This window comes from Amblyomma maculatum, chromosome 2 (genome assembly GCF_055883805.1).
Source record: "Amblyomma maculatum isolate TAMU_Amacu chromosome 2, ASM5588380v1, whole genome shotgun sequence".
In the NCBI taxonomy this organism is placed as follows: domain Eukaryota; kingdom Metazoa; phylum Arthropoda; class Arachnida; order Ixodida; family Ixodidae; genus Amblyomma; species Amblyomma maculatum.
The window spans coordinates 214,384,326-214,391,610 of NC_139345.1; positions in this window are offsets into that span (position 1 = coordinate 214,384,326).

The window sequence follows — 7,285 nt, forward strand, 5'->3', positions numbered from 1 at the left end:
ATGGGGTTTATCCAGACCCGGTCAAACTCTTGCTGCGTGTCCCAGGCCGAGATCTAACAAAGACCTCGCAGCTTCCTAGGCTTGTTCTCCTACTTTCATCGGTTACTTCGAAACTTCGCCTCTATTTCTGCCGCTTTGACGCAGCTTCTGTTGGGCAGTTCCTACTTTTCGCTCTGGCCACCGGCATGCGATGATGCCTTCAATACGTTGCGCCACATCCTCACGACACCGCCTGTCCTGCGGCACTTAGATCTGACGGCCCCTACTCAGTACAGAGTACAAAGCCGCCGGTGGCGTCGGTCTCGCTGCTGTACTCACTCAGCGAAAATTTGGATTTGCTGAATGCGTCATCGCCTATGCAAGTCGAACGCTTACGAAGGAGAAGTCAAATTACTCGGTAACTGAAAACATGTTTGACAATAGTTTGGGCTCTGACCAACTTCCGCAATTATATTTATGACTGACCCTTTGAAGTTTTGACAGACTGTTATGTGGGCGTTTTTGTGCAGTCGTGCCGGGTGGTGACCCCAGCCACGAAGGCAGCGAGAGAGAGGCAAGCAACCACGCCACCCAAAAAAAAAACACAAAACTGCTTTACTGAAATCACCCCGGGCTGGGCTTCAGCTTGGAGCGCTGGTAAGCTTATAAGTGGCGACCCCAGCATCTCCCCCCTCAGTCACAAGTTCAAGCGGTCTGGTGGCACTACACGGTGGCCGCTGCGGGTAAGCACAACACCATAACCAAGACGTGAAGAAGGCACCGCTGTAACAGGCGGCGGATCAGGTGCGGCTGCCTCTTGAGTTAGGGGGTGAGGCTGGAGAAGTATGGGATCTGCTGCCCTCAGCACAAAAAGAACAAGGTGCGACGATTCCGCTGCAGAATCGTTCCTCGCTCCGTTTCGACGACAAAGTAACTTGGATGCTGTGCCTTGGTCAGAACTGTAGCACGCACCTGATCGGGTCGAACCCAGACCTGCTCACCAGACTGAAGTGATGGCAGCTCCTTGACAAGATGACATCGGTTAAGCCTTTCGCAGTCATTTTCTTGTAAGGGTTATCTCTTAAGGCTATCTTAATTCTCCCTTTCGGGCCAGTGTGGACGAAGCTTTGCATCCAGCTTTGGGACTCGGGTTCTCAGTTGCCTTTCTATTAGCAGCTGAGCCCCGCTGAAGCCACTCACACCTGGTGTATGTCTACAACTGGGGAGAGCCAAGTGAGTATTCTTTGCCTTACGGAAGATGCTTTTCACGGTCCGGATCATTCGCCCTGCCTCTCCGTTAGACTGTGGGTAATAGGGACTAGTGATGATGTGGTAGAAACCGTAATATGCAGCGAATACAGCAAATTAACGTGAGGAAAAGGGCGGACCGTTGTCTGACAACCTGTTGCGGTATGCCATGACGGGCAAACAGGCTTTTGAGCCCCTCAATGATAACTGGATCTTTTGTACTTTTCAGTGTCACTACCTCCGGGAACCGGGAGTAGTATTCCACTACCATCAAGAAGGTTTGAGCTTTGTGGTGAAAGAGGTCCATGCGCAGAACTTCCCAGGGACGACCAGGGAGGTTTGTAGGAAGGAGCGGTTCTGCTTAACTCACTCGAATAAAGGCGTGCCTTTAGAACCTGGTTTCGAGGGAGGTTATTACTGCTCTTATTCCAGGCCACTACACAGACTCACGAGCGAGGGCCTTGGTGCGATGTATGCCCTGATGTCCTTCATGCAGAAGCGTCAAGACTGCTGGCTTCATTTCTGAGGGTATCAGGAGGCGAGTGCTTTTGAGGAGAAGACCATTACCTTGACACGAAAAGAGGTATCTCTGACTTCTTTGGCCAGCCGTGCAGGCAGAAAGAGATGAGCGTGGTGCAATCTCCGTCACAACTTTGGGCATTCCTGATATCCTGCATGTTCATAGGAAGCACATCTGAAGCAGATGCCACAACGTTGGCAGCAAGAAGTTCCATGGTGTCTACTGGATGCACTACGGGAGGGATGCGAGATAATGCATCCGCTGTAACCAACAATTTTACTGGCAGATACATTATCTGAAACTGGTAAAGCATTGTCTTAAAACTGACTCTTCGCAACCTCGGAGGAAGAACGTTAAGTTCAAATTTGCCAAACAATGACAGGAGAGGAAGGTGATCAGTTTCTATGGAAAAGATGATGCCTCTAATGAACTCGTCGAACTTCTGGATGGCGCACGCTGTATCCAAGGCCTCTGTTTCTGTTCGACTGTGCCTTTGTTCTGTGTTCATCATCGCCGTTGAGGCAAAGGCTACTTGTCTCAGTTCACCAGTCGGTTGTGCTTGTAGCAAGACTGCTAAGAGTCCAAAAGAGCTGGCATCGACAGAGACTGTTGTGGCCAAGCAGCGTTCGGATGTCAGAACTTTCTTGACGTTTTTGAATGAAGCTTCCTGTTCATGCTGGCAATTCCAACTAGCATTCTTGTTGAGAAGGAGTGTATCGGAGCAGTGATTTCTGGAATACGAGGCAAGATTCAAGCAGGAAGATTTACCATCCCGAGTAAACGTCTGACACCTGCAATGTCTGTGGGAGGTGGCATTGTATACACTGCGTTGACCCTTCCCGGGTCTGCACCTAGGAAGGAGACTTCGGAGACCCCAAAACAAGACTTGCCTTTGTTCAAGGCGACGCCTGCAGTTGCGAGACTAGTCAACACTTGCTCAAGTCTTGCATCGTTTTCCTGCTTGGTATGTCCAAAAACAACAAAATCGTCAATCATGTTGACAACACCCTCCTGAGCTTCAAGGGTCCTGACCATTTACTTTTGAAAATACTCCGGGGCTGAAGTGATGCGAAGGGCAGCCGGAAGAAAAGAATAGCGACCGAAAGGTGTGATGAAAGTTGTCAATTCTTGCGAGTGCGCTGAGAGCTTGACTTGGTGAAAGCATGCATTTGCATCCAGCTTCGAAAAAACGATTGCGTTACCGATAAGACCAAGAACTTGTTCGACGGTAGGCAAAATGTGTCTTTCCCTGAGAGCCACTTTGATTAGTCGAGTCAGATCCACACACAGAAGATACTTTCCATTATTTTTTGGCACTACCACCAGTCCGGAGCACTGTGGAGTAGGTTTATCAATGCAGTGAATGACGCCTTTGCTTTCGAGTTTTTCAAGGCCGTGCCGAACAACTTTACGCAGTGGGATTGGTATCCGTCGAGGTGCACTAAGTGAGAACGGCACATCTTGCTTCAAGCGAATGGTGTACTCATCTCTGAGCGTGCCAAGGCCACTTAAAAGTTCAACATGTCGCGTTAACTCAGGAGTGTTGACAGTACACAAAAACTTAACAACTTCAAGAGCTTGGATGGCTGACAGAGCCAGTGAAGGTACTGAAAGGGACTCAATGACGTAATGAGGCTGGAAGCTGGTCTTCCATTGCCAAGATAGCTGTACCAAATACGAACCCCGTACACGCAGAGGTTGGCCACCGGGCCCTGTCAAAATAGCATCTACTTTAGCGATCTCAGCCGGGACTCCGGGGAAGTCACTCGGGAATATATTTTGAATTGAGCTGCGTAGTTGTCGACTGTGACATCCGCGTACTTGGCTTTAGCTGGCGACGTGAGAGAGTGCATTTGAATAGCAGTCAGTTTGACCCGTCTCGACTTCCTGGAGCGCCAAGCTTCAGCAAAATAATCTTTCTTACCGCAGCAGTTGCAGACAGAGCTCTTTACCGGGCACTTGAGCGTGCATGATATGCGCGGCCGCACAAGAAACAGACCAGAATGTCACGATAGCGTTCCGACTTCGCGTCCGGCGTTCTGGTGTCGACCGGCCGTCGCGAAAATGTTTCAGTCGCAGCATCAATGTTGACCATGCCTTGCGAGGTACTCTGTGCGAGTGAGCGTTTCTTGTCTGCGTCCTCGGAGTGGCTTTTTTGAGAGTTAGCTTCGAGGAGCAGCAAAGCGTTTCGGAGAGACGCGTGTCGAGCAATCCGACAACAAACCTGTCGAGGATCAAGCGTTCTTCTACCGCCAGTGACGGGTAGTTGCAACGTTGGAGTAATTTGAACAGTTCAGCATAAAATGCGTCGACACTCTCACCAGGTTGGTAGCCACGCCCGGTTGGTAGCCACGCCGGGCAGCAGCTACAGCTGCGCCGCTGCCGAGTAGTGGCGTTGAAGGCGCTTAGGTAGAGGCGCTGCGCTCCTCTCAGATGTTTCGGGTGTGGAGAGGAGGTGGAAACTGAGTATAAAAAATGCGTGTTCGCTAGCTTTGCCCGGTCATTAGACCGGCTCTCTGATAAACAGAAAGAGATGCTACGTCGGCTTGCTGCAGCCAGGAAGCAACAATGTGCTCAAGAGACGAATGAAGAATGCGGACAAAGCCTTGCCAAACGGCGCGCTCAAGACGCTGCTAGACAAGCGCGTCGTGATTCTCTCGAAACCGAAGCGTCGACGGCCAGAGATGATACCGAATGGAATCTCCTATCTGCCTTACAGAGTGAAGACTCCATATCAACGTGTTCAGAGAGTAGCCAAGAGCGACGCAATGCGACCAAGCGAAAACGGCGCGCTCAGGCGTGTGCTGAAGAGCGGGAGAAACTACTTGAAAAGAGCGAGTGCGAGAGGTTGCTAGGAGGTTGAAACGGGTCAATAGAAAACGGCGTGCAGAATAGACACCGGAAGAACGAGATGATTGCTTACGCAACCTAACGAGTTTAACTAAAGCTAAACCCAAACTAATTTTTGAAATCACCCCCGGCTGGGCATCAGCTTAGAGCGCGCCACTGGTAAGCTAATAGGTGGCGACCCCAACCATGCGCTGTGCTGGCTTTCTTCCTTCAAGGAGCCATCGGCCGTCTTGCCAGGTGGGCTCTTCGTCTACAGAAATTTGATGTAAATATAGTCTACCGCTCTGGCTGCAAGCATCAAGACACCGATGCCCTTTCTCGCTGCCCCCTTTCGTCTGACGTCGCCAGCCTTTCCACCTTGGACGCCTCGGCAACGTCATTTCATATCAATGATATGCCTTCTGCGTAGCGGAGAGACCTATGGGCTGCTTCTCTTATCGAGCTCCTCTCCGACCTATCAGCTGCTTGTCCATCGCGTGCGCTTCGCCGCCGAGCATCACAGTTCGCCATTCACGACAACCTTCTTTATCGCCGCAATTACAGTGCTGATGGCCGCAAATGCTTGATAGTCATTCCCCGCCACCTACGCTCGCAAGTCTGCGACTACTTTCACGCTGACCCACAATGCGCCCATGCGGGAGTGTTCAAGACATATCATCACTTATGCTTACGGTACTACTGGAGGGGCATGTAGAACTTTATCCTGAAATCCGTTCGCTCATGCCTCGCCTGTCAACATCGCAATTTCCCTACTGATCTTTCTGCTGGCGAGATGCAGCCGTTACCTTGCCCATCACGTTCCTTTGATGGTGTCGGTATTGCTTTATACGGCCCGCTCCCGTACACTGCCCCTGGAAACTGCAGCGAGTCGTCTTTCGCTACGGAGCACCTTGTGAACTACTCAGTGACAGAACCGTGTCTTTTTATCTGATGTTGTTAAAGCTGTAGTGAACAAGTGCGACATACTTCATCGAGCCTCTACCACCTATAATCGGAGAATAACGGACTGACCGAACGCTTTAACCATACCCTTGGTGAAATGCTTTCTAAGTACGTTTCCGACGACCACTCCGATTGGTATCTCCTCTTTCCATATATGACATACGCATACAATACTGCTACACAGTCAACTAGAGGTTTCTCTCCGTTCTATCTTTTTGACGGTCGGCACCCTTCTGCTCCACCAACCAGACGCATCTGAGTATACTTCTGCTTCTGAAGCTGCGCGACACGCTGAGGAGTATAGCAAAATTGGCCGGTCTCTCCCAACTGAAACCCAGTCCCACCAGAAATTCCTCCACGACAAGCATCAGACGGCATCGCAATTCTCTTCTGGCAGCCTTGTGTGGCTCTAGATTCTATCAGGTACTCCCTAAACATCTTCAAAATTTATTTCCAGGTATCACGGCCCCTATCGTGTTCTGGAGCGCATCTATCCTGTCAATTACGCTGTGGAACTCCTGACGCCCTTACCTGATCTCCGTCGATGCGGTCGCAAAAATGTCCACGTCCAGCGCCCAAACAATATTACAACCCTGCCATTTTGCTCACGCCCTAAGTCGTGTCGTCAGGGTGGCTGCTCATCTCCCCGGGGCCCTTTGTAAAGATAAAGATGTTCGTGCGAAAATGAAGAAGCTTCCGCGCGCTGTCGCCAGTGACATCGCTATCGGTGTGTGCTCTGGACCTGCTCGTACACCGACTGTCTTCTAGATCGCGTCCTAGTACCTCTAATAAACCCCCATCCCACTCACTCACTCAAAAATGTCTTTGTGGTTTTGTAGAGGTTTTTCTTCCTCTGTGGACGACAGCTGAAAACAACGACATTCATTTGCCACGAACCTGCCTCCAATCCCTTGCCGTCGTCGCTGGTTCTATCTCGTACTGTCCCCCTGGTACACCACTCTCTTCTATCCCATCTGGCGCATTCGATATGTAGCAGCTTCTGAACGAGTGTGGAACTAATACTTTCGGGGAGTCAAGCCATGCCACAGCAATCCAGCTCGCTAACACTGGCAACGATGCCAGCTTGGTGCGGCCTTTTGGTTAGCTCGAGCGTTTCAGTGAGTCCAACCCGTTTTCTGGCCGAAGGAAAATAACAGAATAGTGTAAAAATACGAAAACATTAGCTGGGCTTAGCTTTAGTTAAGACCGGTAGGTTGCGAAAGCAATAATAGCATGGCTACGCTATAGTTCAGCTCGTAGTGTAGCTAATTGTGGTGTACCGTGTTGACCGTACGATTAACACAGGACACACATTTTTTGAAAAAATCTTCACTGTTCAAAGCATCCATTACATTCCGTTCGCAGTCGTCACCGGTTGAGGACGATTCAAGAGAAGCGCGACGCGCTCATCTAGCTGCATCTTGAGCGCGCCATCGAGCGAGACGCTGTTCCCGTTCTTCATCTGTCTCCGTGGCCCGCTGTCGTTTCCTGCCGTTGTCAGATGGGAAGGGGGATTGCCCCCGGAAGAGCCGTGCCCCAGAGTTACACATAACTCATCAGCCCACATCATCCGTTCAACACCTCCGGCAGGCTCCCCCCCAGGGCCAAGTGGAGACTGGGGGAGCTTTTTAGTTAGAGGTGAGGGCCCTACCCGGATAAGGGAGCCGCCGAGCGATGCCCCCCACAAGAGTGAGTAGCATCTTACGCGAAGACGGCCTGCAGCGCCATTGTGGTGTTGAGCAAACG